Source organism: Balaenoptera borealis (genome assembly GCF_965194805.1).
Source record: "Balaenoptera borealis genome assembly, chromosome: 4".
In the NCBI taxonomy this organism is placed as follows: Eukaryota; Metazoa; Chordata; class Mammalia; order Artiodactyla; family Balaenopteridae; genus Balaenoptera; species Balaenoptera borealis.
In genome coordinates this window covers 99,309,553-99,327,693 of record NC_138861.1, presented here as the reverse complement: position 1 = coordinate 99,327,693, position 18,141 = coordinate 99,309,553, and the positions used below count along the sequence as shown (strand labels likewise).

At 43.0% G+C, this 18,141-nt stretch overlaps 1 long non-coding RNA gene across 1 annotated transcript in view; it reads left to right on the top strand.

Annotated features, from left to right (window-relative positions):
• Nucleotides 1–4,897: 4,897 nt before the first annotated feature.
• LOC309627352 overlaps nucleotides 4,898–18,141 on the top strand; it is a 44,563-nt gene continuing 31,319 nt past the window's right edge. The window contains exon 1 of the long non-coding RNA XR_014243695.1: nucleotides 4,898–18,141. This exon is cut by the window's right edge and continues 17,385 nt beyond it. This is a non-coding gene — a long non-coding RNA (uncharacterized lncRNA).

Below are 18,141 nucleotides of genomic sequence, written 5' to 3'. Positions count from 1 at the left end.
GCTCTGGTCCTGGGAGCAGCTTTGGCAAGCCGGAATGACTCGAGAGAGTGAATGTCCTGGAAGTAGCCCACAATCAAAGACAGATAGAAAGATGACGGATAAACAGCACAGTCCCCTGACCCCGCAGGTGAGATAGTAGTGAGGTGAAGTTCACGCCCTTTTCCAGACTCCCCCAGCGGGATTGCACTCCTGCCTTCAGTGGTAACTCTTGATAATGCCCTTAATTGACTCTCTTTCCTTCCCTGCCTACCTAGACATCCCTTGCCTTACTTCTCCACTTCCTATCGGAGTTTCCTGGGGTCACAAAAAATGACATACACTTATATTCTTCTCTTAAAGTTTGATTCTGGAGGAATACAAATTCAGACAGCTATAAATATATATACATAAACATATATGTAATATACACATGTAATGTAATATGTATGTATGTAATGTAATATATACATAGATAATACATGTATTATTTATTACCTTTTGTGTACATTACATATATGTATATGTACATAATACATTACACATGTATATTACATTACATATTGTATACACATATATTTTATATTACATTTATTACATACATGTGTTATATGTGTGTATAGACATATATATGACATGTATATATTACATTATACATACTGAATGTTTGTGTCCCCCTAAAATTCATATGTTGAAACCCAGTCCCCAATGTGATGGTATTAGGGGGTGTGGTCTTTGGGAGATGATTAGGTCATGAGGGTGGAGCCCACATGAATGGTATTAGTGCCCTTATAAAAGAGACCCTAGAGAGTTCTCTCAGCCTCTTTCTACCACACGAGGATACAAGAAGTCAGCAAGCGAGAAGAGGGCCCTCACCAGATCCTGACCATGCTGGCACCCTGATCTCGGACTTCCAGCCTCTAGACCTGTGAGAAATAAATTTCTGTTGTTTATAAGCCACCCAGTCTATGGTAATGTTTATTATAGCAGTCTGAATAGACCAAGACTGTATGTATGTATGTACGTATGTATACATACATGTATGCATATATATACACACATATGAATATGCGTATATATCTATTTTTTACATGGATGATAATATTCTTCATCTTGCTTTTTCACTTAATTATACATCTTGTTAATTGTTCCTTATCAGCACAGAGAGTTATCTTATTCTTTTATTGGCAGCATTTGTATTTCATCGTACAGATATTCCATAATGTATGGACATCTGGATAGTTTTCAATCTTCCGTGTTTATAAATGTTACTGAAGTGACTATCATATATTTGATATAATTTCTTCCAGTGGAACTGCTGGGCCATGTGGCACGTGCATTTAAAATTTTGATAGACATTGGCAAATTTTTTTCCATAAAACCTATACCAATATATATCTTCTCATCAGCAAAGTGTAAGAGTAGGAACTCAGTGCTGAAAAGATGGAACCAAGTATTCTTGCTCCCCTTGTCCATGCTTTGGTCACTGCTCAAAGCATTTTTCTCTCTTCTGTACACTGGAGGTGGACATGACCATGGAACCCCCAGGCTGTGGAATTACAGATGCAGCCCGGAGGCACACAGGCAGTGCACTTGAAGGTGTGTGTGCACGTGCACACACACACACACACACACACACACACACACACACACACACACACACCATATCTCCCATGCCCATCCAGTTAGTTAGAAGCCTTGTTGGTTAAGTGTCGTTGAGGAAGAAAGTTCTGAACTCCACAAAAGTGAGGTTTCCAAGACAGATTCAATAATGAGATACTGAGAGGATATATGCATTTCCCGTGACAGCACCCCCTTGAAATGTAATGAAGACAAATGCGTTTGGAGCACTTACTACGTGCCTGGCACAGAACCAAATGTCTTCCTGTGTCCTCTTACCACTTCACAAGCTGTGTTGATGATGATGTTCTTATCCTTGTTTTTTTTTTTTTAATGGGGATACTGAGTCACAGAGATACTGATTGACCACATATCAGTGGAGGGAAGCAGTTCAAAGCATGGTCTCTGTAATCCAAACTGCCCGGATTAAAATCCTGACTCTCCCTCTTTTTAGCCGGATAACTGTAGGTAAGTTGCCCTTCCTCTCTGTGTCTCAGTTTCTTCCTCTGTGAAATGGAGACATTGTTGTGAGGAGTAGATCAGTTAATAGATAGAAAATGCTCAATAAAGTTTGGATATCACCTTTGTCAATCTGACTCTTCAAGATGGAATTTTCATCACTGCATTTGACTGTATCCTAGTAGCCCAGTTCATTTTTTTTTTAATAAAAATAAAATTTATATGTTCTAAGATTTTAAGAAAATAAGTGAAAGAGATAAAGCAAAAGTTTTATCCAGAAATTCTCAAAGTGCACTTAAAAGTGTGGCTGGAACCACCCTCATACCTGAGCAGCCTGGATGGCTAGGAACAGATCACACCACTGTGAATGGCCGTGATGGAGGCAAAAGTCAGCACTGACTGCTATGCTTATCTGCAGAAATCCAGGCTCTCTGCCTTCTAGAATAATTTGATCCACACCATCTGGCAGCTTGAAAGAAGAAGAAAGAGCAGAAGAGAAAGAAGAAACAGCAGCCATGTAGCATGAATGTAATTCCCAATCTGAGTTACGCACTCTCATGTAATATGAGCCAAATTTAAATATGTCAACATCTCAACAATTGCTGATTTTTCAAGTGCTATACGATGCATCTGGCAGGCGCCCATTGAATGCTCTTCAATGATGGTGATGCAAATGTATTTACTAAAATATAGTGTATTGAAAAAATAAATAGTATATTGTGATGTCCTTTAGTTTGCGTTTGCATAAATTGGCACTCTCTGAAATAAGTGGTTGAGATTTAAAAGAACATGATATATCTTTAAATGTACAAAGAATCATAATTATAGAGCTTACAAATCCTTTCGTTCATTTCCCTCATTTTAAGTGTAAGAAAACTTAGCCCAAGATTAGTTTTTTTTGTTTTGTTTTGTTTTGTTTTTATATTTTGTCTTTATTTCTCTATGCCAGACACTGTTAAGCCAACTCTTAATACACAAACTTTTTTGTTGCCAAGATTAGTTTTTGATAATGAGAGAGAGAGAGAGAGAGAGAATAGGGTGTGAGCCAAGCACCCTGGGTTCCCAGCAGGGAGGAAAATGGGGGAGAAAGGTGAAGGTGAGTGCAAGCTGGACCACCCTGGCTCCTGGAGCATCCTTCCTTCCTCCTCTCTTCTGTGGTGACTTCCTGGAGAGGAAGCAGCAGTGTAACTGCTAACCAGGTGTAGCTTCTCTGCTTCCTGAGATGGAAGCTCCTCTGAGATGGAGGTAGTGTACCTGTGGTTTATTAAGAAGGGTTCTTGGGATTGGAACCTGTAAACGGGAAAGGCAGAGGGGGAAGTGGAGCTGTGATGTCTCCACGGAGCCCCCAGACAACTCTATGGGACGTTCTGAAGCCAGGGTGTGCCTTCAGATTGTCCCAAACTGAGACAAGGGGACCAGGCCTTTATATCCCCACACTGGCCAGTCATTAGATGTGGGTCACTGCAGGTGAGGGGGCTCCCTTCTGCTCAGGTGGTTCCTGAAGTGAGCTGACAGCTGAGGGCTGGATGCCAATAGTACTCTCAGAACCGAAGGAGAGCCCTTCATGCCTAAAGGAGTCGTGGGCATCACATCACAGTGCCCATAACACCAGGACAGTGCCTGGCACAGGCTGAGCCATCAGGAAATGTCTGTTGAATAGATGAACCCACCTAGAGCCTCAGGACAGACCTACAAGGGACAGCATGTGCTGTCGGCTGTCACCTGTACAGTGTGATGTAGAGGTACAAGAAGAGATCAGTTCACCTAGGGTAAAATAAAACTCCACTCTTTCTCTCTAGTATCTGGAATTTCTCAAGATTCCTGGGTGATGGAGGCACTCCTGAGCAAGGTCTACCCCTACGATGTGCAGTTCCAAGACAACTCGCAGTACTATGTTGAATGTTGCTCGTTAATTTCCTTCTTCATTTTGAGCACTAGAAAATGCAAAGCTAAATTTGCACCTCATCTATAATAATGCATGGAAATTTGGAGCTTCAAAACTATGTTCTTCATCCCCCTACCCCCAAACTTGATATCCCATTCTAACGTATAGTTTCCCTGATTCTTATGTTTTAGCATTTATTTATGTCTTACTATTTTAATTGATTTATTTCTGATAGCCTCTCTAAGCTCTGTGGAACAGGCCAAATATGAACATATGCATACTGTAAGTTTATTGTCTTCTCTCGACATTTAGTGGTTGGGACCCAGTCTCACTGACATTGACTCTCATTCTATGACATCAAGGCTAACGGATGAGATCAGTAGGATTATTCTGGGATCTTTAATGGGATGTCTTCACGTTGAAATGCACTCTTTTGGCTCAACAAAACTATAGTCATTGTATCTTTAGTTGGTAGGAGGCTTTCCTTATAAACCCTACTTTTGTGAACTTTTATATAACGCAACTTTATTTCCTGGATTTAGTTTATATATTAAATATAGGTTTTAAAAGCACTGTTGTGATCTCTAAGGCATAAATAAATATTTTCAACCATAGCTTAGTGGTCTTGCTTTAAAAATGCCAACATCCAGATCCTTCGGTGTGAGCAACAAATGCTTCTTGTCCCCTCGTCTCTGCAGCGTGGGCGGCACTGGTCTCTGTAGGATTTACAGGTGACCCTGGCCTCTGTCCTTGAGGAGACAGCAGCAGTGATATTGTTAAGGCAAAACTGTCCTCGAAAAGCCTGCTCCCCCATCCAGTGTTAATTCAGGCAGCCAAGAAATTGAGGTCTCTTGTCTATTTAAGTCTGGGAAAAACTTGCTTTCATCATGTTTGAGGTGAGTAATAAAAACAAATCAAGAAGTTGTATGACTTTGTTTTGGTGGTACTTTGTTTTTTTAATTATTTTTTTAAATAAAAGTATAGTTGGTTTATAAAGTTGTGTTAGTTTCAGGTGTACAGCAAAGTGATTCAGTTATACATATATATATATTTTCAGATTCTTTTCCTTTATAGGTTCTTACAAAATATTGAGTATAGTTCCCTGTACTATACAGCAGGTCCTTGTTGGTTATCTAATTTATATACAGTAGTGTGTTTATGCTAACCCCAAATTCCTAATTTATCCCTCCCTCCCCTTTCGCCTTTGGTAACCATAAATTTGTTTCCTATGTCTGCGGGTCTATTTCTGTTTTGTATATAAGTTCATTTGTATCATTTCTTTTTTTTTATGGAAGCATGGAAGCAACCTAAATGTCCATTGACAGATGAATGAATAAGAAGATGTGGTATATTTATATGATGGAACATTACTCAGCCATAAAAAAGACTGAAATAATTTGCATCCATGTTGCCATTTGCAGCAACATGGATGGATCTAGAGATTGTCATACTAAGTGAAGTAAGGCAGACAGAGAAAGACACATATCTTATGACACTGCTTATATGTGGAATCTAAAAAAGAAGTTGGGGGCTTCCCTGGTGGCTCAGTGGTTAAGAATCCGCCTGCCAATGCAGGGGACACAGGTCCCAGCCCTGGTCCAGGAAGGTCCCACATGCCGCAGAGCGACTAAGCCCGTGCGCCACAACTACTGAGCCTGTACTCCAGAGCCCGTGAGCCACAACTACTGAGCCCATGTGCCACAACTACTGAAGCCCGTGTGCCTGGAGCCCGTGCTCCGCAACAAGAGAAGCCACTGCAATGAGAAGCCCCCACTCGCCGCAACTAGAGAAGGCCTGCGTGCAGCAACGAAGACCCAACGCAGCTAAAAGTAAATAAATAAATTAAATAAATTAATTTTAAAAAATAAAATAAAAATAAAAAAGAAGTTGTCCGGCGTTTTTGATGGGACTTAGACCCGCTGCAGTTGAATGGGATTAAAATTGTAGGATGAAGAGTGAACTCTAATTTACAGCCACTGCTATAGGCTGGGCTTTTGGGAATCCACCCCTGACATACGGGTGCTGAGGCTTCCATGGGGTTTTGGATCCACACAGATATATACGTGCCACTGGACTCAGACACTGTGTATCTTTCTCAGAGCAGAGCTAAAGTTCTCTCAAGTCCGTAACTGGCTACATAGTTTAAAGACCTTTCAATCCTCTGGAACATGGATCTTTACTTTCATCTTTTATTTGTTCATTTCATCTATTCATTCAAACAGTATTTACTGAAACTTTACTATGCCTCAGGCACATTTAGGGAGATCGGTGAAGAACTAAACAAGAAAATACAATGGAGTGTGAAAAGTATTAGGATGGAGGACATGTGGGGTAATATAGGAGCCCAAAGGAGCAGCAGGGAATATATCAGAGGAAATAATGTCTAAGAGGAATGGAGATGGGGAGAATGTTCCAGCCAGAGGAACGGTGTGCATGAAAGCCAGGAGAAAGTCTCTCTCGAGAATGAGGTATTTGTGGAGTAAAAGAAGTCCAGCTGGCTGGAGCCCCAAGTGTGAGAGAAGGGGAGGGATGGAGGCAGGTGAACTGTGGAGTTAGGCAGGTGCAGGGGAGGGAGTCTAGGCTTTATTCTGGGGTCAGTGGGGAACCATTTTGAAGGATCTGAAGCAGTACAATGACACAATTGGATTTTTTAAAACGGATCAATAAACTGGGCAAGAGATTATTGTCACCTGGACTCACATGGTGACAGCAGCAAAAGAAGCAGATGCACCCCAAAGGTGCTTAGGAAGCAGCATGTCCAGACTGGGGTGGTCCTCCAGCCAGACCCTAGTATTGGGAAATCGGGAGTGAGGGGCTGAAATGCCGCTGACACAGCCTCCCTGCCTGGGGTCCTGCTGCCGCAGGAGTCTCCATGGAGCTCAGTCTCCTACTGGATTGTCCCCAATGTGAGACCTGTTTCCCAGGAGTGACTTGAAATGAGAATGAGATCTCCAGGGTGGATTCTTGCTCAGGAAAACTGCAAAAGAGAATCTCTAATTGCCCTGCATCTGAATCCCTGTGCTTTCTCTAAATTGACCTGAGGTTGCTCCTACCCTGACCTTGATTTCTGTTGTAAGCCTGCTTCATTCTGAGCAGGGGAGAATCTCCTCCTAAAGCAGGCCGAATCTTCGGTTTCAGAACCTTCATCAGGCGCTTAAAAAAGAAGCACCTCAGGATTTCCCTGGTGGCGCAGTGGTTAAGAATCTGCCTGCCAATACAGGCAACACGGGTTCAAGACCTGGTCGGGGAAGGTACCACACGCTGTGGAGCAACTAAGCCCGTGCGCCACAACTACTGAGCCTGCACTCTAAAGCCTGCGAGCCACAACTACTGAAGCCCATGTGCCACAACTACTGAAGCCCGCACGCCTAGAGCCCGCGCACCACAACGAAGAGTAGCCCTCCGCTCGCCCCAACTAGAGAAAGTCCGTGCGCAGTAACGAAGACCCAACGCAGCCAAAAATAAATAAATAAATAAACAAATTTATTAAAAAAGAAAAAAAAAAGAAGCACCTCAGCTCTGAGAATGTGTGTGAATGAGCTTTGTAAACAGTAAAGGGCTGGACGTTGTAAGGCTGGAGTCTTCTGCCGAGTAGAGCAGGCCTTCCTCGCACTATGTGTGTAAGAAAGTGAACTTCAGTATTTAGCCTATTAAAAATATATTACTGGGGCTTCCCTGGTGGTGCAGTGGTTGAGAATCTGCCTGCTAATGCAGGGGACACGGGTTCGAGCCCTGGTCTGGGAAGATCCCACATGCCACAGAGCAACTAGGCCCGTGAGCCACAGCTACTGAGCCTGCGCGTCTGGAGCCTGTGCTTCGCAACGAAAGGCCACGATAGTGAGGCCCGCGCACCGCGATGAAGAGTGGCCCCCACTTGCCGCAGCTAGAGGAAGCCCTTGCACAGAAACGAAGACCCAACACAGCCAAAAATAAATAAATAAATAAATAATAATTTAAAAAAAAACATATATATATATATTACTGAGCACCTACTCTATACAGGGCACCATTGGAGGCAGAACCTGTATGCTATTTATCTCTTTATGCTTAGTCCCTGGCACAGGCCTCAGAAAGAGAAGGTGGGCATTGCTGTACTATGAAAAGAGCCTCAGAACCCTCCAGGTGCATCTCTGGGTGCACCAGCTCACCTACATCTCGCTCTGGCAGGGCAGATCATGGGTTCTGGAGTCAGGCTTGAATTCAATTCCCGATGGCTCACTTGGGAGCTATGTGGTCCTTGGCAAGTCACTTAACTACTGTAAATCTCAGTGACCTCATCTATCAATTGGGGGAGCCATTAGGTCAAAAGACACAAAATTACCACTTTCGTAAGCCCCAAATCCACAGTTTCAGATGATTTGACCACCTACGATGGAGGGTTGTTGTGAGGATTAGATGAGATTATGCATTAAAAATTTTCATCTAGTCCCTGTCACAAGGTAGGGAGCCCTCTTGATCTTCCTCTTCTTTTTATAATAATAATAATAATAATAAATTAAAATAAAATTGTAATTATTATTTATACCTGGGGAGGGCAGTTTGGGCTGCGGGTGTTGAGGGGGATACTTCTCCATCTTTAAAATTCCACTAAGACTTTTCCCTGAGCACTCCTGGCCTTTTGCCACACCCCTCATACCTCCCCTTGGAGATGGAGTGAATTACCTGGTTGGTGAGTGACAGCCACTGGCCCATGTTTTTTGATGGGGAGGAACTAGTCCATCGAGAAAACTAAAGGTAAGTATGTACGTGTGTGCCTCTCTGCCCTCTTCCCCCTCCGCCATCCTTCCCTAGACCAATGCCAGGTAGCCCTCCTGCATAAGGTGTTTGTTCTATGGACTCAACCTTCCCCCTGCCCGTGCCCAGCTTTAAAATGGGGTGTGTGGGCAGGAGTAGAGGCAGGGAGAAGGAGGAAGCCCACATCTAAGCCCTGCCCTGCCATCCAGGTTTTAGTAGCAATAAAGCAGATGTTTTGATCTCCATCCCCTCATTCCTGTTCTTTCAGTTGATTTAGAACTGGGCACAGAGGAGAGCAGTGTAGTTAATTAGTTCCTTCCGCCCCGCAGAAGGGACTGGACCAACTTGCTCTGGGAAGGTGTGGTGGCCAGTATGGAATTCCATTTTTGTACCACTGCTCTCCTGGGGAGGGAATCCCAATTTGGGGGATGGGGGAGGGCAAAAAGTTTCCTTGGCCCTCCTAGCCAGAGAAAATTTCCTCACTGGGAGAATTTTTTCCTCAGGACTCCACCTTTGACCATCCTCTCTAGCTTTCTGTCCTTCCAGAAGTTTTTTCTTCTCTATCCAAATTCCTGTTACTTTTTCTCCCTGAGCAGTTTTACCCCTGCTTTCCCGCCCTCCACCCACCCTGCGCCAAGCCTGTACCTCACCTTACACTTCTCAATGCTTCCCCTTGCTCTGCTGTACAAAGAAGGCCTGCCCCAGCCTCTTCCATGTAGCCCAAGGACTCCTAAGCAAGGCAGAGTCAGGCACTGGCAAACCTGGATGAGAAAGAAAATCACATCTTTATTGTCACTAGCCTTTAATGGAAACTCAGCATTTCTTTTAAATATGAAGGTGGGCAACAAATCACAATAATTTCAGCAGAACTTACGAATTTGTCATTAATAGAAATCACAGATATTTCCATATCACATACATACAGTTGTTACAGACATCTCAAAATATCATTTAGGTTCATCAGAACTTTGAAATTACAGTACTTACTAGACCTGCTGCTAGAGCTTGCTAGATATTGCTAAATTATTATTTAACTATTTTGGTAACTGTGTTTCTGTATAACTGATTTCCTTTGAAATCCTATGTTTTTATTTTATGCGCTTGGAGACATTACCCTGAGGAGTCCATAGATTTTACCATATTGCCAAAGGGACCCATGGCACAATAAAGATTTAGAATTTGTGCTTTGGGTGGAAAAAGCACTGCAGAAGTCATGCAATTAGTTATTCTTTAACGTGATCAGTTCCCAGCTGGGGCTTCGAACTGCAGTCAGGGCCAGCGACGAGGAGGGCAGGGATGTGACAGTGGACCCTTGGCCCGTCCAGAGAAGGGGTGGTAGTTTCCCAGCTGGCCTGTCCCACACCCTCCTAATGTGAGGCTGACTCTCCTTCTGGTAGGAGCGGCTGTCTTTTCTTTCTCCTCTTGAAGAGGGGAGGGAGTGTGACGGTCGATGCACATGCCCAGGCCAGCTGCTGAGAAGCGAGAGGTGTTACTGCCTCCTCCAGGACAGGCCCCAGCTGAGGTCCCAGCCTGACAGCCACATCGGCCGCCCGCGACACTGGAGGAAGGAAGCTGCGTCCAGGCCCAGCCGTGACTGCAAACAGCACAGACCCAAGAACAACCTGCTCAGCTCAGTACCCCCCGACCGGGATAACAGGGATTGTTGTTGCTTTAAGGCACTAAGTATGACATGACTTGTTCCATAGCAAGAGTCACCAGAATAGAAGGTGCCCTGGATATTTTTTTTTTTTTTTTTAGTAAATTTATTTATTTGTTTATTTATTTTTGGCTGCGTTGGGTCTTCGTTGCTGCGCGCGGGCTTCCTCTAGTTGCGGCGAGCGGGGGCTACTCTTTGTTGTGGTGCACGGGCTTCTCATTGAGGTGGCTTCTCCTGTTGCAGAGCACGGGCTCTAGGTGCGTGGGTTTCAGTAGTTGTGGCACATGGGCTCAGTAGTTGTGGCGCACGGGCTTAGTTGCTCCGCGGCATGTGGGATCTTCCCGGACCAGGGCTCGAACCCGTGTCCCCTGAATTGGCAGGTGGATTCTTAACCACTGTGTCACCAGGGAAGTCCTCCCTGGATATATTTTTGTCCTTCTTCCAGTTATGCTGTATTTTCTGAACTATAGCTAGTGCACAGAGTGTAAGATCTCTGTAGCCCAAACTTGAAACATGTATCTATATTGTGAGGGAGGTGTTTCACTAGTGGTTTTATGTTTTTTGTCTCATATTAGACTCTAGAGCAGTGCTGTCCGATAGAACTTTATCCAATGATGGAAACAATCTCCATCTCTGCTCTCCAATATGGTAGCCACTGCCTACAGGTGGTTTTTGAGCACTTGAAATGTGGTTAGGGCAACTGAGGAACTGAATTTTAAATTTCATTTACTTTTTTTCAACTTAAATAGCCACATGCGTTACTGGCTACTTTGTTGAACAGTACAGTTCTAGAGAGACCATTTTAGATTCCATGTGCTCATAATATCAATTCTTATTTTCATTCAATACATGTTTTATTTAGTGAAGGAAATACCTCACTAAATAGGTGGGTTGCCTACTTGTAAACAACTGAAGGGTTTGCTTTTGACAAACAAAACAAAACAACCCAACCACCTCGCAAAACCAGAAAATCAACAATTCTGTAAAATGGGCCTTTTTGGTACCGAGTGGTCACGAAAGCTCTGAGGCTGTCTTATTAGAGACTCAAAACAGCGTTCAGCCCCCATCAGTTGAATGAGGAAGGGTCCCAGCCCCAGGCCTGCTGCCATGACTCCTGGGATGCTGTACTGTGAAAACAGACGTGGACTGTGTTTCTCCACAGAAACAAGACAGGAGGACCAGGAATCTCCATGTCTGTGCATGGAAAAAAGAGAGTTGGGTGGAGACCTTCACTGTTGCACACTTTCATATTGTTTACATTGTTTTTTACTCAGTGAGTGCAATTAATACTTCCATGTATACGGACTTCCCTGGTGGCGCAGTTGTTAAGAATCCGCCTGCCAATGCAGGGGACACGGGTTCGAGCCCTGGGCCGGGAAGATCCCACATGCTGTGGAGCAACTAAGCCCGTGAGCCACAACTACTGAAGTCCACACACCACAACTACTGAAGCCCGCGCACCTAGAGCCCGTGCTCCGCAACGAAGAGTAGCCCCACTCCCCGCAACTAGAGAAAGCCCACGTGCAGCAACGAAGACCCAACGCAGCCAAAAAAATAAATAAAATTAAAAAAAGAAGTTTTAAAAAAACCCTTCCATGTATACCCTGAATTCTAAAGCTATATTTTTTAGTGAAAGAAAAACTTTTCTATTTTTAAAAGCACAGTTTTATTTTAAAGAGGGATCTACTCAGTTCCAAAACACAGTAAAATCTGAAAATTAGAAGAATACGAAAGACCCACTCAGATTATTGAACAGGTTCTGAATTAGTGAATATCCATGCTATTTGTAAGGCAAAGTAGATGTGTCACTTTCAATACTGACCAGTAACACAAACCATGAGGAGACATCGTGCAGCCAGGAGTAGTTCTGCAAAATCGACCCAGTGGATTATAATCATTTGTAATCAGTCCTTCAGTTAACTGGGCACTAAAGGATGTCGTAAAGAGTTCAGAAGTGTTTTCCCAAGGAAGTTAAATGTACCCCTCCCACCTTGTTTGCTTACGTGGGCATTTCACTAAAGAACGCAAATTTTATTCAAAGAAAAAAAGGAAGTTTCAGTCTTTTCTGTTTTCCAGTTTTTCACAAACTAGAATTAAAAAGGGTCCAAGTGAATAAGCTTCTGGTGTAAAATAGGAAACAAACAAACAAAACCCAAACCTAAAACAAAAGGAGTAAAGGGAAGAAATCAAATAACCATGAATAGTCACTGAACACCACAAAGGGACACGGATTAAAGAGGAGAAAAGGACATGTTTTCTGTTTTCAGGAGCTTACATTTTAATCAGCAGCTGACAATGTAATTAAAAAAAGAAACAATACTGGCCAAATGCCAGTATTTGGCTAAGATTTTTATTTCTCCTTTTAGTAGTAGCTACAAACGAATAGACGTTTCCAGATTCTGGGTCCTCCAGCAAAATATTTTAGAAAGCAGCTTTCTAATCATTCTAAAAACTACTCTTAAGAAGAAAAAAATTACCTATAATCTTACTATTCAGAGATAAAGTGCTACTTTTTTACATTCTTTTTGAATTTTTATATGCATATATTTACTTGTGTATTTATTTGCCCAACTGTATTTTACATATTGTTTGAAACCTGTTTTTCCCCCTCCTCTTAATAATAAATCAGCAACATGTTCCTGTGGCAATAAAAAATCACAAAATCTATGAGGTCTTCCACTGCATGGGTATCGCGTAATTTAGTTGGCCAATCCCTACTATTGGACATATTGGTTATTTTTTTCCACCAAAAACAATGCTGTAATCAATGGTCTCATTGCATCGTTCTGTACATCTTCGATTATTTCCACAGGAAATGATATTAATGGATGAAAGAGCATAGCGTATACATGTATGAGAAAAGATTCCTCAGTTTGAATGAAATTCAAAATATTTAAGTAGTAAAGCTGATGAGATCTGACAGATGTCTGAGTAGCTGTGTGATCTCAGACAAGTTAACTGCTGAGGGTCACACAGTGGAGAGAATGACCACCCTGTGGCTGTGAGGATGGTTTAATGAAATAACACATGTAGGAGTTGCCAGCACAGTGCCCGCCCGGCACATAGCAGGTGCTTCATAAATGTCAAGTCCTTTCCTTCCTCATCCCCACCTCATATGAAATTTAGTCTCATTCACAGAGAGAGAGAGAGAAAGAAGAGGGAGAAGGAAGAGAAGAGGGAGGAAGAAGAAGGAGGAGGAGGAGGAAGAGAGGGAGGGAAGGAGGAAGGAGAGAGGGAGAGAGGGGAGACAGGAGGGAAGGAGGGATTAAGAGAACAGGGAAGGGGGCTAGCAAACAAAGAAAGTGTGTCTACATGCCTCTTTTTAGGAGAAAAGGCTCGTGGTAACTTTCATGCTTTTTTGTTTGTTTTCATGGCTAGAGTTTCCCCAGCCTAGCATGGAAGCTTTATAGTGCGTTACTTCAGCATTTCAGTCCGCCCTTTGGGTATTATGAAAGGTTAAAACCCACACAACAGGGCAGAGTAAAGCTTGTTTACTGCAAGATTCATGCCTGGTCTTGAAAGGTATTTTCCTCCCTTGCCCCACAAGCACTGATGAAAAGGAAGATGGATGCTACATTGAGGGTGTGGGTGATGCATGCAAATTGGGTTCTGCACGGGCAGGCTGGGTTGGGGAGCGCTTCTTCCTAATCCACATGCACACCTGGATTCAGGTGCCCAGGTGACAGCCAGACAAGCTCCTTCCCTGCCCCCATCTCCCATCCCGCCTTCTCTGGAGACTCTTTCCCAGGCAGGGATCTCCTAGGAGTCCTTTAAACGTCAGAACACATTTCAGTCAACGGCTGCCTTTCCCAGGGGTATCTGCATTTCAGGATGCAGCTCTCTCTGTGGGATGCAAGGGTTGTCAGTGTTAAAATGTTTACTAATCATTCAGGCGGCCCTGCTTCCTTCCCTCTCCTTCCTTCCGGAAGGCATTTTTTGAGCACATGGCATTCTAGGCTGTGTCCCACATTGAACCGCCATGGACAAGACAGACAAGCTCTCTGCCCTCTTGGAGCTTACTTTTGGATGAAAAGAGAGACAAAACCCAAGTACACAAATATACGTCCAAATACGAAGTCACTGGGAGAGTTTACTCTGGGTAGGATGGTCAGGAAAGACCCCTCTACCCCAGAGGCAGTACTATTTAAGCCCCTTTCAATCTTTGCAGCTTCTTTGTTATCCAGAAATGAGTATGTCAATCACTACATCACTGGGGAGCGGATGCTTTGGTCTATTTTAATAATAATAACAACCTACACTTATTGAAAGCCTGCTACGTGCTAGGCAGGCTAACAGGTATTCGGTTGTAGCTAGTCTTTACGGCAAACCTTTGACATAGGAGTTACTATCTCCAAAATTCAGAGAGGTTTTCCCAAAATCATACTAGAAATAGTGGTAGAGCAAAAATCGGAACCCAGCTCTACTTCGCTCTATAATCAGTGTCTCTACTCAAACACCGTATCCCCTCCCTTCATTAGAAGTAAGAGGTTTGTGACAGCAGGTTGCCCTCAAACTCTTGTTCCACAGGTGGTGAATAGTTTAATTTAGAATTTACCTAGATTAGTTTCCATGCAAATGACAAAGGCTTTTTCTTTTGCTCCATTTGAAAGATTCTACAAACCTTGAATTTCCCCCTGATTCTCTATAACCCTTTCCTTTGGAAGAAATAATCCAGTTGAGCCAACTGATGTTCACTTGTGTTGCTAGAGACACACAACACTGGTTGGGGTGGCACCCCATCCCTGTCTCCTCCCTTCCTCTCTTCTCCTTCCTCCCCTCTCCTTCCTCCCCTGTCCCATATTGGTTTGAATTTAACTGACATAACTATCTCAGGTTTGCGCATCTTTCCTTATCCTGGAGTCCACCATCATTACAGATCCAGACAATAGCCCTGTACTCTGGCCCCCCTGGGATGGCATTTATGGAAATTATTAGGCCACTAGGAGGACACAGGAACATTGAACGGAAAGCATGGTTTTGCAAGGAAGCATCTGATATTGTTCACCACTAGAAATCTGTTCAGAGTTTTCTCTTACAACACAGATGCCCTTTTAGGAGAAACGCCTTGAGTATTTCCAGCTAATAACTAAGCATGGATGAATATCAATAGCATTTACATTTATATGGCATTTCCCAAAGTACTGTACCTTAGCTTATATTAAGCCCGTGGTCTTCCCCAAAACCATGGGTTGGGCCACAAACCATTGTTTCCACTATAGACAAAGTAGCATGTAGTATCTATCTGTAATGATAGGTAAACAGCCACTGGCCCCAGGTTACCCTGCTGGTAATTGATCCAACTGAGACAGAAATCCAAGGCTTTGGAAGTTGCTCCTTCCAAACACTGTTTAATGCTACAGATCAATTTATTTGGGTCTTGCTGCGGCAGCTGGCTGCGAGAAAGGGTTCAGGGAAAGCAGGACATAGGATAAACAGAGAAAGCGTGTGAGGATTGCTTAACTGAATGAATGAATGACTGATTCACTCATTCATGCATAAATTTCACAGTCTTTTACTGAACACTATCACCTACTGTATGATACTATATGAAAGCCTAAACACAGGGGGATAATACTTGTACATGGCAGAGACCTGCTAGCATTCTCTTCTTTTCCGTGGCTCCACAGGTAGACTACATTTCCCAGCTTCCATTGTGCCCTGCACCTTCAGTCTAGCTAATTGAACGTGACTAGAAAACCTCTCTCCTCCCTGCTCTTTTCCTTTAATGCAGATGAGCACGGAGAGCTTGGAAGCTCTGAATTATTTTATTTCTGCCAATTTGGAACACCCATTAGACATACACTTCTATTACATTAAACCACTGAAAGTTTGGAGTTTATCTTTTACAATGATTAGTATTACCAGCACTTCTTAACCAGGTTGTAGGAAAGAATTAAGACTTAATGCCCTAAGGCATCCATTGTAGGGAATGAATTAACTTCTCTCCTGTGCATCTAAAATGGTACTAGTTATATATCATCCTTAGGAGAATTGAGAAAATAGTCACCCACACAATTTTCTGTGGAGTTTCTCTTGCAGAACCCCTGTTGAGAAAGGCTAGATACACTTGAGCAATCTCTGTCCTCAAGGGGTTTTTTATAATCTAGCTGTAAAAATTGGACAGATGTACATATCTCTACAAGGAGATATGAAGAGGGAAATTCACGTGGCTTCACTTCTTCCTCATGACAAGCCTGTGCAGGAGACTTTATCCTTGTCATTTACAAACAGAGAGATTGTGAATTAAGCAAATAAATGCTCAGGCTTTCTCAGCTAGGAGGTAGTGGAGCCAAGATTTGAACCTGTGTCTGAACCTTTGCTTTCCTAATCATACCTCCCAAACTCTCAGGGACTCTTGCTTATGCCAGGAAGGACTCTTTATCCAAGCCAGTGCACAAGAAGCAAGTTTAATCTAACCTGCAATTCTCTGTATGGCCCACAAGGACCAGAGGGCCCAAGACTTTTATTTTCAAGGGCAAAGGTAACACTTCCCTTCTGGAGAAAACAGTTTTCTCCCCAGCACCTCTGGTCTTGGTCACCCCTGAGATGCTCTCTCTTCATAAGGATTTTCCTACCCTGGGCCTGTTTATGGGAAAGGGATAATAACATCACTAAAAACCATTTATAGAAACGAATCAGTAAAAAGAACAGTCATCCTACATTCTGACTTTAGGAAAAGGGGACTAATTTATGGAAAGTTTGGGAGGTATGATTAGGAAAGCAAAAGGTTGTCAGTTTACGGAGAGAATTAGGTTAACTAACAACCATCTTCCAAAAGCTTAATTAAGTCTCTCAGCCCTCAAGTGAGGCAAGGAAATAATTGATTTCTGCACTGCTGATGGGGAAAGTGATGGGGGGAGGTAATCTGCCCATGGCCAACAAGTGAAACATCTGTCTTGGCATTAAAATGTAAGATTTTCTAGCTCTTGGTCCTTTGTTTCTCTTTTGAATCTGGAAGCTCAAGGCCCAGAAAAATTTTTTGTGTGTGAGAACCCCAGAGCAGGACCATCAACCAAGATACTCCATGCAAATAAGAGACCAAATATTAAGGATTCACTCCTTAGGAATTTTCTGTCCTTCAGAGAAGTAACACAAACAATGCACTGCTTCTGAGAATCAAGGCCACATGGGTTCATTTTAATAAGTACTGGCACTTCTCATTATAAGTCCTGCCCGTCACATAGTGACTTGTGATGCCAGAAAATATCTGGAGATCTTAAAATTTAAAACAATGTCCAGAACAAACTAGAGTGAAAGAGAGAGATGAAAGGGGGAAAAAAAAGAAAAGAAGAATGAGTAGCAGAGGAGGGGAAAAAAAGCATTCTAGAAGAAGAATTCTTGAATTCGCCAATTACTAAATGCTTACTCTGTGCAAGGAGATTTTCAAATGTTTTGCACAAGAACTCCATGTGATAGGCATTTAATTACTTTATATGGATGTGAAAACTGAGGCTTAGGTGGGAACCTTCTTGTCCAAGTTAAGAAGGAACAGGACCAGTATTGGAATCCAAGTTTGCAAGTCAGCCTGTTACTATAATATGTTAAAAAAAAAAACAAACAAAACCCAAAACCTCCCACAAAACAAAACAACCCAGTCTTGTCCACCTCTTGTGTGCCTTTCTCCTTTACCACTCACCCAAAACACTTCACTTCTGACACTTCTGGTCACCACATGTGTGTGAGTTTTTCCCCCACCAAGCAATTCTCTGACACCAGTTGGTTGTCCTATAATTTCATTCAATGCTGACACTGTCTACCAGGAGACAGTGTCAGATCCCACAGGCTCAGGGCTCAGCCCCATGAGACTGAC